Genomic DNA, 17681 nt, shown 5'->3' on the forward strand with positions numbered 1-17681 from the left:
ATGTTAACTGAGGATATCAGTTCATCAAAGCGTAGACACTAGAGACAAGAAGAAAATACTAAATCATTCTCCTTGGGATTACTTTTGAAGTCCACTGCTCTAGAAGTTTGTTCCATTTTCAGCTTTGCAGAAAAGGACCTGGCAGCTGTGGAGGATGAGCTGAACAAGAGTCAGCAGGGTGCTCTTGCGGCAAAGGTGGTCAACCACATTCTGGGCTGTATTAACAAAACTGTAGCCAGCAGGACCAGAGAAAAGATTAATTCTCTGTCTCTGGCACTTGTGAGGTTGTGTCTGGAGTACTGTGTCCAGTTTTGGACAAGAGTTGACCAGCTGGAACTCATCCAGCCGAGGGCCACCAAGCCTGTTTGGGAGCTGGAGAGCATGATATATGATGAGAGGCTGAGGAAGCTGGGTTTGTTCAGCCTGGAGAAGAAAAGGCTTGGTGGGGCATCAAATTGCTGTCTTCGCCTGTCTTGTGGCATGATTTTAGGATGCCCAGTATGCAGTTCCCTGGATGTCAGAGCTGTCTACATTTGCAGATCCAGCACTCCTGTGTTTAATCACACAGCGGTCACTCGTAGGAACCGAGACACTTGACAGTCACACTTTAGGTTTGAGGCAAATCTGAGGGGGAAAGAACAACCGTTACCTGAGCAAACACAGTGTGTAGGATATTGCCACTGGGCAGTCACTGCATCGCACCTCCAGATAGATCCTGGCAATCTGTCTTTACTTGCAAGGAAGATGAATGCTTAATTTCAGTCCCACTATGTCAGAGACAAGAAGCAGTGACTTTTTTCACTACCTTATCCAGCCATTTCAGGACAACTCAGTTAATATTTACGTCCAGATATTTTGTACATCATTCATCATCTCCTATTCCTATTCTCAAGCTGGGCTGACTGATTTGAAACTGTGCTGAGTGGAGGCACTTGGGATGAAGTGGTATGAGTTCCTATTGTGCAGTTGTCCTTCCCTCACCCGTTCTTGAGGAGGTTTCCACTTAGAAGGGACTGAAGAACCATGGCATAGCCCGGAGCAGAAACTGAGAGGAACCCAGGACAGGCATCCCAGCTGTTGAGTCCCTATGGCTCAGCAGAGCACCATGTAAATCTGCCAGCCTGGGTTGCGAAGCTTCCTGGCAGGTCTGTCCAGCTGGGGCAGAGCACACGCTGGCGTAGCTAGCCCTGCTTCTGGTTGCAGTGATGGCTCCCACAGAGCTAACTGAAGGATCTCTGCATGCCGCTTCTGGGGTTTACTCACTGTGGTTACCAGCTTGGATGAGTCTGTACTCATTGTGTACACCAGTCAAACCGCTGATTCACAGAAGGATTGAATGAAACCTCTTGAAAAATGTCACCAAATGTTGAACAATAGTCACTGAGTAGTAACAGATGTGACTAGACCAGTCAAGTGTTCTTGAGGCCTTGCCTCGGCATGCAGCAGCTTTTGGACTAGCATATGGCTAAACACAGTCCTGCATTTTTATTTTCTGCATGATGGGAATGTGTTACACACTCTGAAGAGGCCAGGATAAATGCTGATTACAAATGCACTATATATTCTAACCTGATAAGAGAAACTTGATCTTGAAAATATGCTACAATGCTTTTTGGCACATTTCAGCTACATTTTGTTTACAATAAGCTCCAGTAGAATGACTGGATGCTCACATCATGGTACTGTACTTACTAAACAGTATGCCTTGAGGTTATAGTTGGGTACTTTTATTCATGTGGGCACATTTTAGAAAGCAGGAGACCAAAGGTATCATCTCAGGAGGTAACCCTTAGGCACTCTGCTGAAGTACACTGCCTGCTGGGACAATGCTTTTTTGGAAATAGGAATTTTACAGACACAGCAGGAAGGTTTCCTTTCCTTTAACTCCTTTGTGCAGCAGTAGGCTGCAAGCAAATTCAGGTAGTAACATTATTGTTGAACACTGACATTAAGCTTGGTCCTGTGAGAGCAAATGTTGCTCCAAAGAGATTCATACCTTTCATGTATACATTTGTGTACACGTACAAAATAGGAGGCAGTGATACAGTCACCTTTTCTCATATGTTCAGTGCTAGGCACTTTAGCTGGCTGTCAAATGCTCAGTGAAGATTATTGACTTTAGAATGGCAGTAAATTAAAAAAAAAAAAAAAATCACTGATGTCCAGAATTGATCAGTCATTTCCAAACAAGTTTTCATCTGGCAAAAGAATGTGCAATGTGAGAATGGCAGCCTGCACGCTCCTAATCTTGCTGTTTGTCTAGTGATGCAAGTGGCAGAGCTTTATCTCTAACACAAATAAAATGAGATCGGTATCTAGAGGTCTTTGTGAATTGACAAATACTTGGAAAGACAGTAAGTACTAAGTTACTGGTACATTGTTGGCTAGTAGTATCTCAAGTCCCTATTAGGAAAAGGGATTGGTAATATGGACATTTTCTACCTCACTCACAGGTCTATGCCAGAGGCATAAAGGACACAGGAAGAGCAGCAAGAGACATTTTCTATGTCAGAAATAGCAGAAGACCAGGCACGTGCCCACATCTCCTGTACACTTCAACTGTTGTGGACTACAAAGAAGGTGCTGAGAATGCAAGAGGGAATGGTTTGGCTGTTCTGGGCCACAGATCCCCCTGGGAGTGATGAAGAAGTTCCTGAAAATCAGAGTTGTTCTGATGATAGACTTATTCTCATTGATGACATGTCATCTGACACAGTGCTTGAAAATCTGGGATGCTCAAAAATGAAACCAGCTCAAAGTAAAGGCACCATATTCCTAATTTTTTTAATGTCTGGCAGTGCCCTGTTGCATTCACTGAGCTAAATCATGAAATCCAGTTAGCACTTTTTTGGTAGGAAATAAGAAGTAGGAGAAGATAAATACTTAAGCTCACTATTTAAAATTTGGAACAAATGGAGTAACTCAATAGGTTAGTGGAACATCTCTCTGAAAACATGATTATAGAACACTAGAGAAAACATCAATATTGTGTAACTTAAGTTTATCTTATTAATGCCAGAAACCTTTTCATAATGCCCTTATGTAATGATTTCTTGATTTATTGCTTGTATTTTAAACAAACTTCTGCATTTAAAACATGCAATTAGCAGCTTCAAAATCCATATTATTTTTTTTTTAATAAGTAGGGCACATAAAGCCCCTTATGTAAAGAATAGACAAGACGTCAGTTGTTCACCTTACTCCTACGCATCTCATTTCTGGGCAGATTATCTTATGTGTTTTATAAAGATGACTGTAAGAAAATGTTTGCACTTTGACAAGGCAGGTATGTCACTACTATTAATGCCATTTCTGGCAACAAGAACTGTACTATACAGTTTCATGCTAAGCTGTTTTTTCCTTCTCCTGCAGATCTCCACCTTGTACCCTGTGGTGATACCATGAATATCATAGAATCATAGAATCATAGAATGGTTTGGATTGGAAGGGACCTTAAAGATCATCTAGTTCCAACCCCACTGTCATGGGCAGGGACACCTTCCACTACACCAGGTTGCTCAAAGCCCCATCCAGCCTGGCCTTGAACACTTCCAGGGAGGGGGCATCCACAACTTCTCTGGGCAACCTGTTCCAGTGCCTCACCACCCTCACAGTGAAGAACTTCTTCCTTACATCTAATCTAAATCTACCCTCTTTCAGTTTAAAGCCATTATCTCTTGTCCTGTCACTGCATGCCCTTGTAAAAAGTCCCTCTCCAGCTTTCTTGTAGGCCCCATTTAGGTACTGGAAGGCTACTATATGGTCTCCATCGAGCCTTCTCTTCTCCAGGCTGAACAACCCCAACTCTCTCAGCCTGTCTTCGTAGGAGAGGTACTCCAGCCTTCTGATCATCTTCGTGGCCCTCCTCTGGACTTGCTCCAAATACCAAGCAGGTGTGGTAGGTTGGAGAAATCACTGCAATGCCTGGCAACGCTGCTTGTCGTTCAGATTAAAATGGTGCACGGGCGCGTTTTCAAAGAGGGCCCTTTTCACACGATAAAAAAAAGTCAGTGCTCGACATAATTATATTAGATATTAGAAAGCTGACATGAATTTTTTGCTTGATGCAAACATCAGTTGTCTCCTGCAGATTTTGTGTTTGAAAAGTAATTCTTGTCTCCCTTTTTAGAGACCATCAGGCTGAGCAAATTTAGTCACCCAGTGACTGCACAACTTTTGGTGTTTGTCTAATGGGCAAGATTGGGCTGTTACAGCTTGATGCTGTTATATTGATTTTCTGAAAATGTATTTATTATTCTTATTAAAAAGACAGAAATGCCTATATGGGTGTAGGCACTCCAGCAAGTTTTTAACAATGCAATGGACATCATAATGAAATCCAAAAGGTAGTGGATATCAAGCTAGCAAGTTAGTTTTCAAGGGGCAGATCAGGTGGCTGGATGCCATGTTGTATCCTTTGGGAGTTGTGGGAAGCCCCTCCAAAGCCCTGTAGAACAGAGGCAGACCTTAGCTGTCTTATGTAGACCCTCGCTCAGTGCATCACCAAATCTAGACTGTTTCAGATTCGGAGGGCAGCAGACTTGTATGTCTCTGAGACCTCACAGTAAACAGTCTTGGACCATATAATGAGGGGAAGTATCAGAGTGTCGTGGTTTAACCCCAGTCAGCAACTCAGCACCACGCAGCTGCTTCCCCCTCCCCCCTCCCAGTGGGGTGAGCAGGAGGAAAGGAAAAAAAAAAGTAAAACTCGTGGGTTGAGATAAGAACAGTTTAATAACTAAATTAAAATATAATACTAACAATAGTAATAATGAACTATAATAATAATAATAGTAATGAAAAGGAATATAACAAAAAAAGGAAGGGGGGGGGAAGGAAAAAAAAAACCAGTGATGCACAATGCAATTGCTCACCACCCGCTGACCGATGCCAGAGCCGTGATCCGCGCCTCCCGGCCAACTGCCCCCTGTTTATATACTGGAAATTTGGGGATCAAACCCATGACCTTTTTGCGTTATTAGCACCAGTGGGATGGGGAGGAGGATCGGGAAAGAAGGCAGAACTCATGGGTTGAGATAAGAAAGGTTTAATAACTAAAGTAAAATATAATACTAACAGTAATAATAATTAAATACAATAATAATAATAATAATAATAGCAATGAATAATAATGAAAAGGGAATATAAAAACAAAAAAAGAGAAGAGGGGGAAAGAAAAAAAGAAAAATGCAATTGCTCACCAGTGATCTGCCCCTCCAGGCCAACTCCCCCCTGTTTACATACTGGGCATGATGTTCCATGGTATGGAATACCCCTTTGGCTAGTTCAGGTCAGCTGCCCCGGCTCTGCTCCCTCCCAGCTTCTTGTACACCTGCTTGCTGGCAGAGCACGGGAAACTGAAAAGTCCTTGGCTTAAGATAAGCGCTACTTAGCAACAACTAAAAAATCAGAGTGTTATCAACATCATTCTCACCCTAAATCCAAAACACAGCACTGTACCAGCTACTGAGAAGAGAGTTAACTCTGTCCCAGCCCAAACCAGGACACAGAGGCGCTCCTCTGTGACCACAGCTGTGGTAAGAGGCGATTCCTGACAGGCTGGTCCCTCCTCACAGAGACTTGGATGACTGAAATTCTTGCCAAAGCCTAGGCAGCAGCCAGATCCTTGCAGATCCCGCAGTGCTGTTGTTCAATGCTCCCTATAAGCTGCCCTAATCACTGATGTTATACGGTATCAGTTCCCTAAAGATTTTAAGATACAGCACACCTATAGAATTATTTTTCTTTCTTTGTTTTCTATTTTGTTATCTGATGTGACACCCCCCCCCCCCCCCCCCCCTTTCTGTTTCATTGGACTCAAGTTAGACTCTTCCTGTTTGTGTATTTTTACTTCAGGTATTTCTTCCACCTAGAGATGAATATCTTTTCTTTGTTGCTAGGACTTTCCAGGCTGATCTACCCTTGGGAAACTTGAGCTGTCCTGAGTGAATGCCAGAAAATGTCCTTTAATTTCATGGGTCACTTACGCTTGTGTTCAGGCGTGACATGATCCAATACCCGTAATTTTAGAGACTGACCTTGCCCATCAGAAAATATACAAGTAAAAAATAGTTAATCCTTCTTGCAGTGAGAGACACTGAGACCTGAGGGAAAGACTGGCTCCAGCAGTAACGTGTTTGCTGCACACTGCAGATGCATCCTGCGCATGGGCTGAGCAGCCAGCCACGCTCAGTTACCTTACCTGGAGCCACGTATGCCAGTTGTGAAACTGCTCTCCTAGCACATTGGTATAAATTTGGCTTATACAAAGTCAATATTTTCCAAAAAGGAGTTTAGCTTTAGACTGACTCAACAAAGCCTGCCTAGAAAAAGCTCTTTAATTTCCCTGGGAACTGTTGGGGTCCCTGGATATCTATAAATGTACTTATTCAGATACTTTAGAGCACAAGAATATGACAGACTGTACGGAGATGCTGAAACTCCTGAGTAAGCACTGGCTTGGGCTGATGTGAACAAGCAGGGACCTGTGGGGCCACACAGAGATGGGCTGGGGCCTCAAAGCAGCCCAACCCACAGTTGCAGTATCGTGCCTCAGCGAGCAGTTACCCTGCTTGGCATTTTGGAGGTAGCTCACACAGAGCCAGCCTCAGCACCTGCGCTGTGACTGCCCAAATCCTTTACATCATCTCTGGTCCTTCAGCAGATCTGCTCTTGTCTGTCTGTTCCACCTCATCCACTCCTGTCCCATGATGGGAATTCTCTGCTGCCTTCAGTCCCTTAAGCATTCCTGTGGGACTTAAAAAGAGATGCTCTATTAGCCTTCAATCCCGGGTAATTTTCACCAGGTGTAATTACAGCCTGACTTCTCTCCATTCCCCCTGAAATTTTGCTTTGAAATTGTCTGTCACTGCTTCCTATTAGAAAAGCCATTTCACTTCACTTGGGGTGATGGCACTTCAGAAATGAGTAAAGTGATTTTTAAATGCAGCTTGAAAATGCTTTCAGCTGAGGGTTACTCTGGCTTTTTTTTTTTCAGACAGAATGCAGTAAAATTGTTAGTCAACAAGGGAGATGGAAATTGAAGCTTTATGTGTATATGTCGGAGAGGAGTCTGGCTGATGAAGGGAAAGGTAAAATAATTCCTTCTTCTTTGAAAGTTGACCTTTCCTCCGGCAAGGTAAATCCAATTACAATAACTGCACTGATTTCATTGCAGTACCACTGGGAGCACTCTAAATCCATAAAATAGATTAGCATAAACACAAAGCACATATGATAGGTATATGGAAAACTGTTCCAAGTTCTTTCTGTGCAATATTAATATGTTATTTATCAAAGCTGTGAGTGAAGGCTCACAAGTGAGAGATGAATGTTTTTAGCTACATATGACTTGTGATAGTAAAAGAATAAACATTGCTGCTTACTGCTAGGAGCATGTCTCTTTGCAGAAGGCTTAGTAAAAGAAGAATTTCTACTCCCTGTCCATCACTGAGATTAATTCAGATCCTATTACATGAGCTTTGTGGAAACATATTTTCTCTATTTCTGTCATCTGCAGTTGTGATAATTTTGGATTTAATGTTGCAATTTAAAAATTTTAATTTCTTCCTGACAAACTGATTATAAACCTCTTGATAGACAGGATTGTACAACATGTGCAAAGATGTGTAAGTACATTGGATGATAACAAATGGATAATAACAAAAAATGGGTATGTATGAAAAAAAATTCAGATAAATGACAATGTCTGCAAGTTACTTGCAAGTCCAATGTCATGATTATCTCTTAATAAGCAATTACATAAAAGCAGATTTTAGGTTTAAGCTGTTAAAAATATATTTGTTGATTCTTAAGTCTACCTTCAGGCAAGGCTTGAATTTTAATTGCTGTCACTGGGTGAATGTATAATTAATGCAATATGCAATTAAGGTATTGTCTGATTAATTGTTCTTATAGTTAATTTAGGAAGGCTGTTATTGATACTAGTTACCAGAATAACAGCTGAGATATTGTTACAAATGCTTGTACTAAACATTAAAATCACTCATAATCAAGTTAATGAATTACAATATTTTATCTCCTCTTATGACATTAGTAATGGATTCTGTGGGAATATTAACCAACAAAACTGGACATTTAGTGAGTCTATTCAGGACTAGTTAAATCACATATGAAATGTCAGCTTTTGGATTAATTTATCAGAGGGAATAGAAAGTGGCTCCTTTCTGAACCTTTCATTTCCACCTCAGCCCATGATTGTGATCAACAGCAATTTTGAAGTTAATGGAGACATTTCCATGCGTGTACTGAAGGTAGCTGCTGTCGACACTATTAAAGTCTCCTGGGGAGAGGGGAGGAGCGGGAGGAGCTGGTGTAAGCTAATTAGAAATGCTTGTTGTGTACTGTATGTAGAAATGCTACGTTACCTATACTTACCACATGTACAGAGCACTGGCCAGTCAGCCTCCGGCTGAGCAGACCTGTCAGGCAGCAAGTGAATATTGAACAGCACCTTTTAGCTCCATACAATTCATACTGTAGATCCTCAGCTTGCTCTCCAGTTTAGTAAGGTATCAGACTTACCGACTAGAAAATCTTTCTTATTGCAAGATTCTTAATGATCAGGAGAGTTTTAACAGTAAAGCAGAGCTGGTGCTGGGAGAAAGAACCCCACCCTACTTCAAAACACTGGACTCTCAGAAAAGGGGAGACAATCCCTCTACTTCAATGTTTTTATCCAGTGATCCAAAATTGCCAAGTACATTTTAATTGTATCATTTTCTAGGAAATGTAAGAACTGAGCTGAATTCCTTGCTTCCGCTGAATAAATCAGTGTACCTGCCTATACTTATATAGTCCAACCTAAAAGTCTCAGAGGTGGAGAACTGTCTTTTTTTTTTAATGCAGCCCCAGATAGTGGCCAGAACATTGTTGGAGTAGCTCCTGCAGGTAAGATAGGTATCTAATCCTTGTTTGAGAGCCCCAAAGCAGCCTGGCAGGGGCCTGATTTCTGCAGGCTTGCACATGCCATTGGCTGAACGAGATGCTTCAAGGACGGGGTTGTAGAGCATAGGTATGCCTCAGCCTGCACTCCTGCCTTTGAATTAAAAAATGTTAGCCCCCTCAGAGAACGAGCAGTTATGCTTGCCCAGATGAATCTCTTTGTGTATGGTAACTCAGGTGGCAACAGACAGGTTCATAATAAAACCAGGCAGGCGACAATCTTAATATCCCAACAAAACCCATTGAGGCCTCCACCCCCCAAACCCCTTTCCCAAAAGCAGCATCTATTATCCATGCTGTTCAGCACTGTGTTGAAAGGGGGGAGAAAAGAGAGGTGATGCAGGAAGATCAATAAAAACTTATTTCATAGAGGAGGTAAACACACAATTTTGCACAGGCTGCTTTTATGACAGGAAAATGCAAGCTGGTTTTGTTATCACTGAGTTTTCATTTAGTAATTTCATGCATGTACCTGCTGTCCTCTCTCCTTCAGTCGTGTACATCCCTTTTTCTGTATACATGTCAGGTGTTTTCATCCCAACATTTTTGCAGGAGACAGAGAAAGAGCACTACTTGAGAAAATATTTCACAACTGTGTTTTTATTTATTTTCTTTTTCTCCTGACATACTAAAGTAATGAGCTCTTAGATCTCTCTGGCTAACCTTAATAAATAAATTATGAGAATAATTTAGATTACGAAAAATGTCCTGTGCCAGTTGTGTCTGAATAAAGCAGTTTATATTAAATTCCATCTGAATTTCTATGGCCTGGGAGGAGTGGTTCAGTTATGTCACTGAAGTACAGGCTTCAGCTGACCAAGTTTGCTGTGGTGAAGGGCACTCAACAGGTAGGTGGCCTTCCAGTCACAGCCTTTCTGAGGACAAGGGCCAAGACATTTGCTGCCTCTGTCTTGCTGAAGACGAGTGAGCCCATCCTGCCTGCCCAGCAGGACTCACGCTTGGCAAGACAGCGGGAACAGCTCCTGGGCCAACCCAAGTGATTGCAAAATAAATGGTCCAGGCTAACGTAGAGGAGAGTTGACTCCATATAATTTGTAAAGCTTTTGTCTTTGAACTCTCTAATTAAAAGAAAAGAAAAGGATTTAATATATCAACACAAGGGCAGATACACGTTAACATTTCAGAAGGCAATTAAGGGAGCTAGCAAGAGAAAGATATTTTAACAGAAACATTTGGAGGTAATGTATCATTGGAATAACAATTCTGCTAAATATTAGGAATTATTTCTCCAGGAGTAAGAGATAATTGGACCAGCATATACACATTACCTAGTGCACAGAGAAGGTCGATTAGCTGATTGCCAGCCTGCTAACAGAATCAATGTTATCTTATTCATACATTTGCTGCTTGATTAACATGCAAGGGGAAGAAAATGCAAATGATACCATAAAATCCTCAGTTTGCATTCAGATATAGCAACTTCTATGACATAAAATCTGTATGTATCAGCCATCCATGCTAAACAAGTCTTGTCAGTGCTCCTCAGAAGCCAAATGCTTTGGGGCTTTATTTGTGCTATAAATCTGCAGAGGAAACATCATTAAAGCTAGCTATTTGTGTAGTCATTTATTACTCTGAACCTGATAGATTGCTCAGCACAATCATAGCTTATTTGGACACATTTGGTATCACTTATCACATGGTCTTTGGCTTCCTAAGCAAAACCAACAAATGAACATTTAAAATTTCAACATTGCAATGGAGACATCAGTGTTCCTGTCTCTAAGGAATTTCCTAATGGAGTGAACTCCACAGAACACAAGAAGCTGGTGAGGAAGGCTAGGACATGGATTTAGGAGGTGTTAGGTACTCTGGGGTAACAAGTCTTGTATATCTGTCCATAAAGCAAAGTAAAGCAAAGCTTGCTCTTCAGTGAGAATGGGGGATTTATTTAACATTTAGCATGGGGCAAGAGTAAGCACACACATAGTTGCCACACAGAGGTAGTTAATACACTATGTATTCATAGTCTAATTTTACTTCATGGTAGCTGAACGTTACCACATTCAACGGGCAAAGCTGAACATCACGATGGCTCATATGCATAATTTTACCCTCCGAGCAGAATTCACTTTGCACATGAACCAGTAAATTCCACTGAGTTTGGCTCTCCAGATCTGGTGAACAGTATTAGCACCTGCTGGTCCTCCCCATTTTCTTCATTACTGGTAGGGGAACCAGTTCTGCAGCCTCTTCTGTGCCAGCTGTGGTGGTGTGCTGCGGCCGGGTGGGTGCTCAGGTGAGGCAGAGGCAGAGCAAGGTGCTGCACAGCCAATATATGATCTGTAGCTCTAGGAGTAAGGTGTCATGAGGATGGCTGGGGGACGGACAACATGGGAGAAGAGAGTAGAACAACAGCATCAGCTTTGGCATTTTGGCTGGGGGGAGTAGTGTGGTTTTGGAGAAAATTCCCTGATGGACCTGCCAGCTGCGCACTGGTTCAGTTTGCAGAGCGGCTCTGTTGTGATTGCAGCTCCTCTAGGAGAAAACAGCCCTAGAGGCTCCACCTGAGGTACAAACCAGCCCCGATAGAGGAATAAGGGTCCAGACCCATGGCAGGTCTCACATGCATGCCTGGCAGGAATGTTTGGTCCAGGGCAGCACACTAAATGTTGGCTGAATTTAAACTCCCAGACTGCATATACTGGAGCAGTGAGGAAATCAGCACTGGCTGCTTCAATTTACTGATCTGCTCCTATGGCACTGCATTACTGGCTAATGAAGAAGTAGCCAGTGAAACCTAGGCACAGTCTCTGTAAGAATTGGCTTTAGAAGAACAGTTTTTATGTGCAAAGAGGTATATGGTAGAGAAAGAGGGCAGAATTTCAGAGGAGGGCTCAGCAGGCAGGGACGTTGCAGATTGTGGACTTTGGGTGAAGGGGAGGAGAGCAGAAATAAGTTAGTGACCTGCCCAATAAAGGACAAGCACTGGCTGCATGGCCTTTGGCTGTGTCTGACTTCCCGGAGGATGACCATTGCCTTTGGTAGCTCTGGGCCCTGACTCGCCCGCTTTCTGTTCATCACCTGCTCTCTTGCGAAAGCCAGAAGGTCAAGCGATCTCTCCCCATGCATTGTATAGCCAAGGCAGCAGATCCATGGGCTTTCCTTTCTCAGTGGGTAATGTTTTGGCCTGCAGAAACAAAGAAGGAGGCAACCCTCCCGAATAGAGGGCGCGTTTTAATGACTAAAAAGTTGAGGCTGCTCAGTGCTTTCCCAGGAGCCCTCCCAGTAGGGGCAGCTCTAAGCCCAGGCAAGCAGGCAAAGCTGCCTGCGCAGGAGCAGTACAATGGCTGTAGGCTTGCTGGCTTCTTGGCCGGAGCTGCCGTTATATTACTGGTCTATGACAGCAGCTCCCAAGTGTTACTGCTGCCCAAACACTAGGTAGTAACATATAATAAATTAGCAAGTTATCTCATCAGAAGTCTCCTGCCTTGATTTTGCACATGAAACCTGTCATCAAGTATCTTGCAATTTACTATTAGTCCAAACAAGAAACATTTTAAAAAAACCTAGTGATTTACACATCTTAATTCACTACACAACTTACAAAACTTAATTATACAACTTAAAACTTGCAGAAATTAGATAATCTTTTATGGATTTTGGTTTCAATGCTTAGGGTAAAAATCAAAAAGCAAATTCCCATTTGCAGTGAAAACAACATTCCTGTTTTAATATGTATTTGCTGAGGAAGTCAGTACAATATAAAACCATAAAGTTTTAATTATACCTGCGTAAAGCCCAGGACAAGAACCTCCAGAGGAGATACTTGGTCTGCTGGGAAAAAGAGGAGCGTGCCTGCCGAGGACATTTCATTTGCCAGCCCACATTTCCTCTAGTGTTTCCCAGAGATTCAGCGTAACATAAACCTGCATTTAGATGGTAAAAGGGAAAATAAGGAAAAGAAATAGCCTTGCTTGAGGTCCAAGTGTCTCTTTCCAAGACTTTGCTCTTGGATCTGCCCTCAGTTCCCATCCTGTGGTTACTTTAATATGAGACTTTGTTTAAACAAAAGGACTTATGGCAGGAGACCAGGCCTCCCCAGCACTTGACTAGAAACTGATGATTTAGAGCAAATTAGGTAGTGGCAGGCGAAGCCAGCAACTCTTATAAGTAAAGACAGGCTTGCAGAGAAATACTTTGACTGCTGCTGTGGGACATTCTGACAAATCTGTGGGAAAAAAGAGTTAAACAGACTTTTGCAAAGATCCTGGAATATAGAGGGAAAAATACATACCTGCATATATATTTTATTGCGGGCTTTTCCCAGGCTGATGCTCTCTTTCCACAACAGACAGTCCCTTGATTTCACATGGTCTGAGAGGAGTTTCCAGGAGAGCAGTCAGGCTGCTAGAGAGCCTGGAGTCAGGGGTCTGCATGACGGCAGAGACCTTAGGTGTGTTGAATGCCGTTCCTTTTACAGCCACCACCTGCCTAGCTGAAAGGTTATATACATTGTCCCAGCTCTCTCAACTTTTCCTCATAGGAGAGGTGCTCCAGTACCTCCATCATCTTTGTGGCCTTTCACTCAATGTCTTCTTCCCAGGTGTTACGATATTCTCTGCCACTGCCTTGGAGTCATTCTCATGATATTTAAAGCTTCTCCCAGAAGCTCCTTTGACTCTTCTGCCACTCCTGTTGTCATGTGAAGCATCCCTTTGCTCTGCTGGGATACCTGGTTCCTCAGGCTCTCAGCTCTGTTGTTTTGGACTATTTCTTCCTTATATCTACTCTGAATCTACCCTCTTTTAGTTTAAAACCATTACCCCTTGTCTTATCGCTACAGACCCTATTAAAAAGTCTGTCTCCATCTTTCTTATAAGTCCCCTTTAACTGTTGAAAGGCTGCAATAAGGTCTCCCCAGAGCCTTCCTTTCTCCAGGCTATTCATTTCTTCTATACATCTAGTTACTCCTTTACATTGTTTAGGCGTTTCCAATAACAGGATAAATCTGTCAACGTGAAGTCCGCAGGACTGTACATAGAGGACAAATAGTACAGAGTTTTCTTAGCCCCCATTGTGGCACATCCTTTTTCCAAGTTTGTGTGGATGAACACATCCATCACTTTGCAAAAGAAGTTCCTGAACTGCTCTCAGAAGCTCTTTCCCTCAGCAACAAAATGTACCCATCTGTCTCCTCTGCTGTGCGCCCCAGGGTCTGGGCACAGGCTTGTTATCCCAGAGCAGTGACTGCCATGATAAATTGCCATGGCTTTATTGACATAGTATAAAAGCTCTAAGAGCAAAAACTGGTATAATCTTTTAAGCATGTAATTTTTCTTTACAGGCAGGCATCTGCAGTGGAGGATATGGCGTGGTTTTCCGTCTCATTTCATGCAAGACATCAGATTTTGCTTGTGAATCATGCATTCCTCTTCCAGGGATTTACTGTATTCTGTGCACTCCCTGGATGTGTTTTTGGAAAGCTAGACTGGTGAATGCCATGAGCCCTGAGATTATAAAGCAAAATTATTTCTAGTTAACCAAAAGAGTCAGTAAACTTCTTTGCTCTCGAGCCCAGCAGGAGGCCCAACAACTTCTTCTTTCAGCTTAAGCTGGCTCTGACTCCGGGGAAATTTATTCTGTGAACAAATAGCAAGTCAATAAAGCATTAAGTCAGAAGCATCAATAACCACTGAGGACAACAGGATTGGCGGGCCAGCATTTCCTTGAATCTGACCTGCAGAGCTTTGAGATCCTCATTGGTGTGGCAGAGTCATTCACAAATTTTTCTGTTTGTACAATCTTGCAAAACAGCTAAGAAATGCTTTAAAACTGTTCAGAGAATAGCAAAAGCTGAAAATTTGTTGCTTGTAAATAATGTACATAGAATGTTTTCCCATTAGTTACAGTCTGTTTACAGACGGAGTGGAATATTCCTCATTAAAAGCCAGAAAATATTGGAAGGTGTCTGAAAAAAAATTGTCCTGTTTAAAACTCTCAGTGTGCTCTGTGGCTTGTATTTTAGTGGAATGATTTTCCACTAATAATGAGAAAACCCATTGTTTCTTTAAAGCAAAACATTCCTTGATCAATATTCCACAATGTTTCTGGTAGAATTAAAAAAAGCGTTTTCTGCTAGGAGAAGAATTCAGAGAGCTTTCCTACAGCACCCAAAACCATCCTAACTTGCTTACGCTGGCAGGTAAGGCAGTGCCCTACCTATGGCATGTTCTCAGCTTTAGATTAGATAGTTTAAACACAGCCTAAGTAGCTTTGGGACAAATTGTTTCACTTTCCTGTGCTTCAGTGTCTGCATCCATAAGCTGGGGATGACGATGATGAGCTCTTCCAGAGCTCCTTGAACCCTCTGACTGAAAGGTTAAAGCTGGGTTTTCACTATTCCTATTAATACTCTTCTATGACTGTGATATGAAGGGAAGAATTTTCCCCTGCACAGCACTAGGTCAAGTGTGTTTAAGGCTGTCTTCAGTTTTCACTGAGTCAGTGGCTTTGGGATCCTGGGCTCATGCTCTCAGACTTCGCTTTTCATCAGTGCTCCTTTGGATGCAAGCCTGAGAGGGCAGTGACAAGCTTTCTTAAAGCTAGAGATGAAATACCCTCAGTGCAGCATCTCTCTCTTACAGACATAGAGCCTACAAGCACTATCCCTGCTGTACTTTTAACTGGCAGATAACCTGGTGGCTGGTAACCAGGGACAAGCGAGAGGAACTTCAGCTGGGCTTTGCTTGCCTCAGGGTCCAACACTGGTGCTGGGAGCCAGCTCTGAAGATACAAAGGATGTGCAAAATAGCTGTCAGCTATACTAACTGTATCCCCGGCACAGATAAATTCTGTCCTGTGTTTTGGTGCCAAGGAGTCATAGGAAGCACCGCGCAGAAAAGGGCTCCCAAGATCAGGGCCTGACTCACTGTGAATATCAAAATATAAACCACCCAGCACACCTAACTCTGCAGGGAACAGAGCATCCTCACCAGCATGCCGAGCATCAGAAAATCCCAGCGGAGTCAGAAAGACACGTAACATGTTGCTGGGTTGGGCCTAATGCATAATGGGAAATAAAGAGAAAAGAAATGACTAAGTATAGCTTATTTACAAAGCAAAGTAGAGAAGATGAACATTCCTATGCAACAGATACATATTTACGTGTATATATAGAATTTGTAGGTATACAGTTGATATATATAAATCTCTGTGTGTGTATGCATACATTTACTCAGTACAGCTAAATGTTAGTAACATCAATACTAAAAAGCATTATTGCACTAAAAAAACTCCAACAGAAGCACTTCTCTAGCTGGCTGTGAGACAGAAATGGCTGATCTCCTGCTGGGTTTAGACAGCCCAAATATAGCTCAAAAGATGCTTCTGATACACTTGTCTCTCCTGTTTGGTTGTCAAACGTGCTCTGAATAAGAGTACCCTAAAGAAAGGGGTTTCTCTGCTCTCAACATGCGGTCCTTTTCCCAGTGAAGTAAATGGGAAAGCAGCCTCGGAGAATGTGAGTCATCTGATCTGTCAAGCTGAAACCATTAGGCAGAGACAAGGCAGATGGAGATGCTAACGCGATTCAGGCTAAAGAGACATTTAAAAATGAGGCTGTGTCTCATCTTTCTCATCTTTGGTCATTCAGTTTAAGTAAGTTCCTCTCAGTAGGTAGGACACTAACATTTTCCTTTCAGTTCAGCAAGGCAGTGTTTGCTATGTGCCTGAATCAGTTATCTACCCCACATCAGCCAAGACGAAGCTGCACTTGCTCTCTGCTTGCTTGGTTAGTGAAATACCATGTCTGGGCCACCATCCTGCCCTTAGCAAGCAGTTAGCGTGTTAACACTCAGGGCTGGGCACCCGACATCCACAGCCTCCAGCTTGTGAAAGAGGATGGTGCAACGCTCTTCTAACACAACAGGTAAAGATGAGTAAAGTGGGTGTTCTCTGAGTTTAGCTTGTCCCAGGGATAAGGAAAGCTATATACTTTCCCTTCTTTCTTTAAGTTGGTCCAGTCAAGTCTGATATTGATTCCTACAAGGGCACCAACAGTTCCTAAATGAAAAGAAACCAGCAGTATCACGGAGAATGACAGTGTGTCCACACAGACTTGAGTCCTGCTATTGAATGAATAGGGGACGTGCACCTTAGCAGGCAACACTTCCTAGGAAACACCTCCCTCATTACATCGGTACGTGTACCTACCTGAGAACCCAGCTGTGCATTTTCTGCATAATGGAAATCCCTCTAGTTACTGAATGTTGCTATTTTCAATGTACTACACAAAGTTCGGATCCTTAGTTTTTAGACATAGTCTGCTTTGCCTGACACTGGTATATACGTATATTGGTATATCGCTTCAGCTACAGACCCATACGGTTGACTTATTGCTCAATGTGTGATACCAAGTGGAGAGCGAACAGGCAACCCCAAGGATTTCCCCATGCATTTGTAACATTGTCAGCTGAGCTGCTGCAACCAGGAAGAAATTCAGCACGGTGCCTTCCAGCAATTGAAACTACAGTGGCATAAGGGAGTTGCATCTCTTTAAATCTGGCCTCAGGGTCCTGTTCTTTCACTCTGCTTTTATTAACAGGTTCCTGATTTTCTTAAGGCAATTTTCCGTATTTTTTCTAATTATTTATTGGTGTTTAACAAGTACTGAACTATAATGGTTTTAATTTGCCTGAAAAATTAATTCTAACTAACTACAGTATTCATCTGAGTGAATAGGATATAGTGGGGCA

Source organism: Gymnogyps californianus, chromosome 1, assembly GCF_018139145.2.
Source record: "Gymnogyps californianus isolate 813 chromosome 1, ASM1813914v2, whole genome shotgun sequence".
Taxonomy (NCBI): Eukaryota; Metazoa; Chordata; class Aves; order Accipitriformes; family Cathartidae; genus Gymnogyps; species Gymnogyps californianus.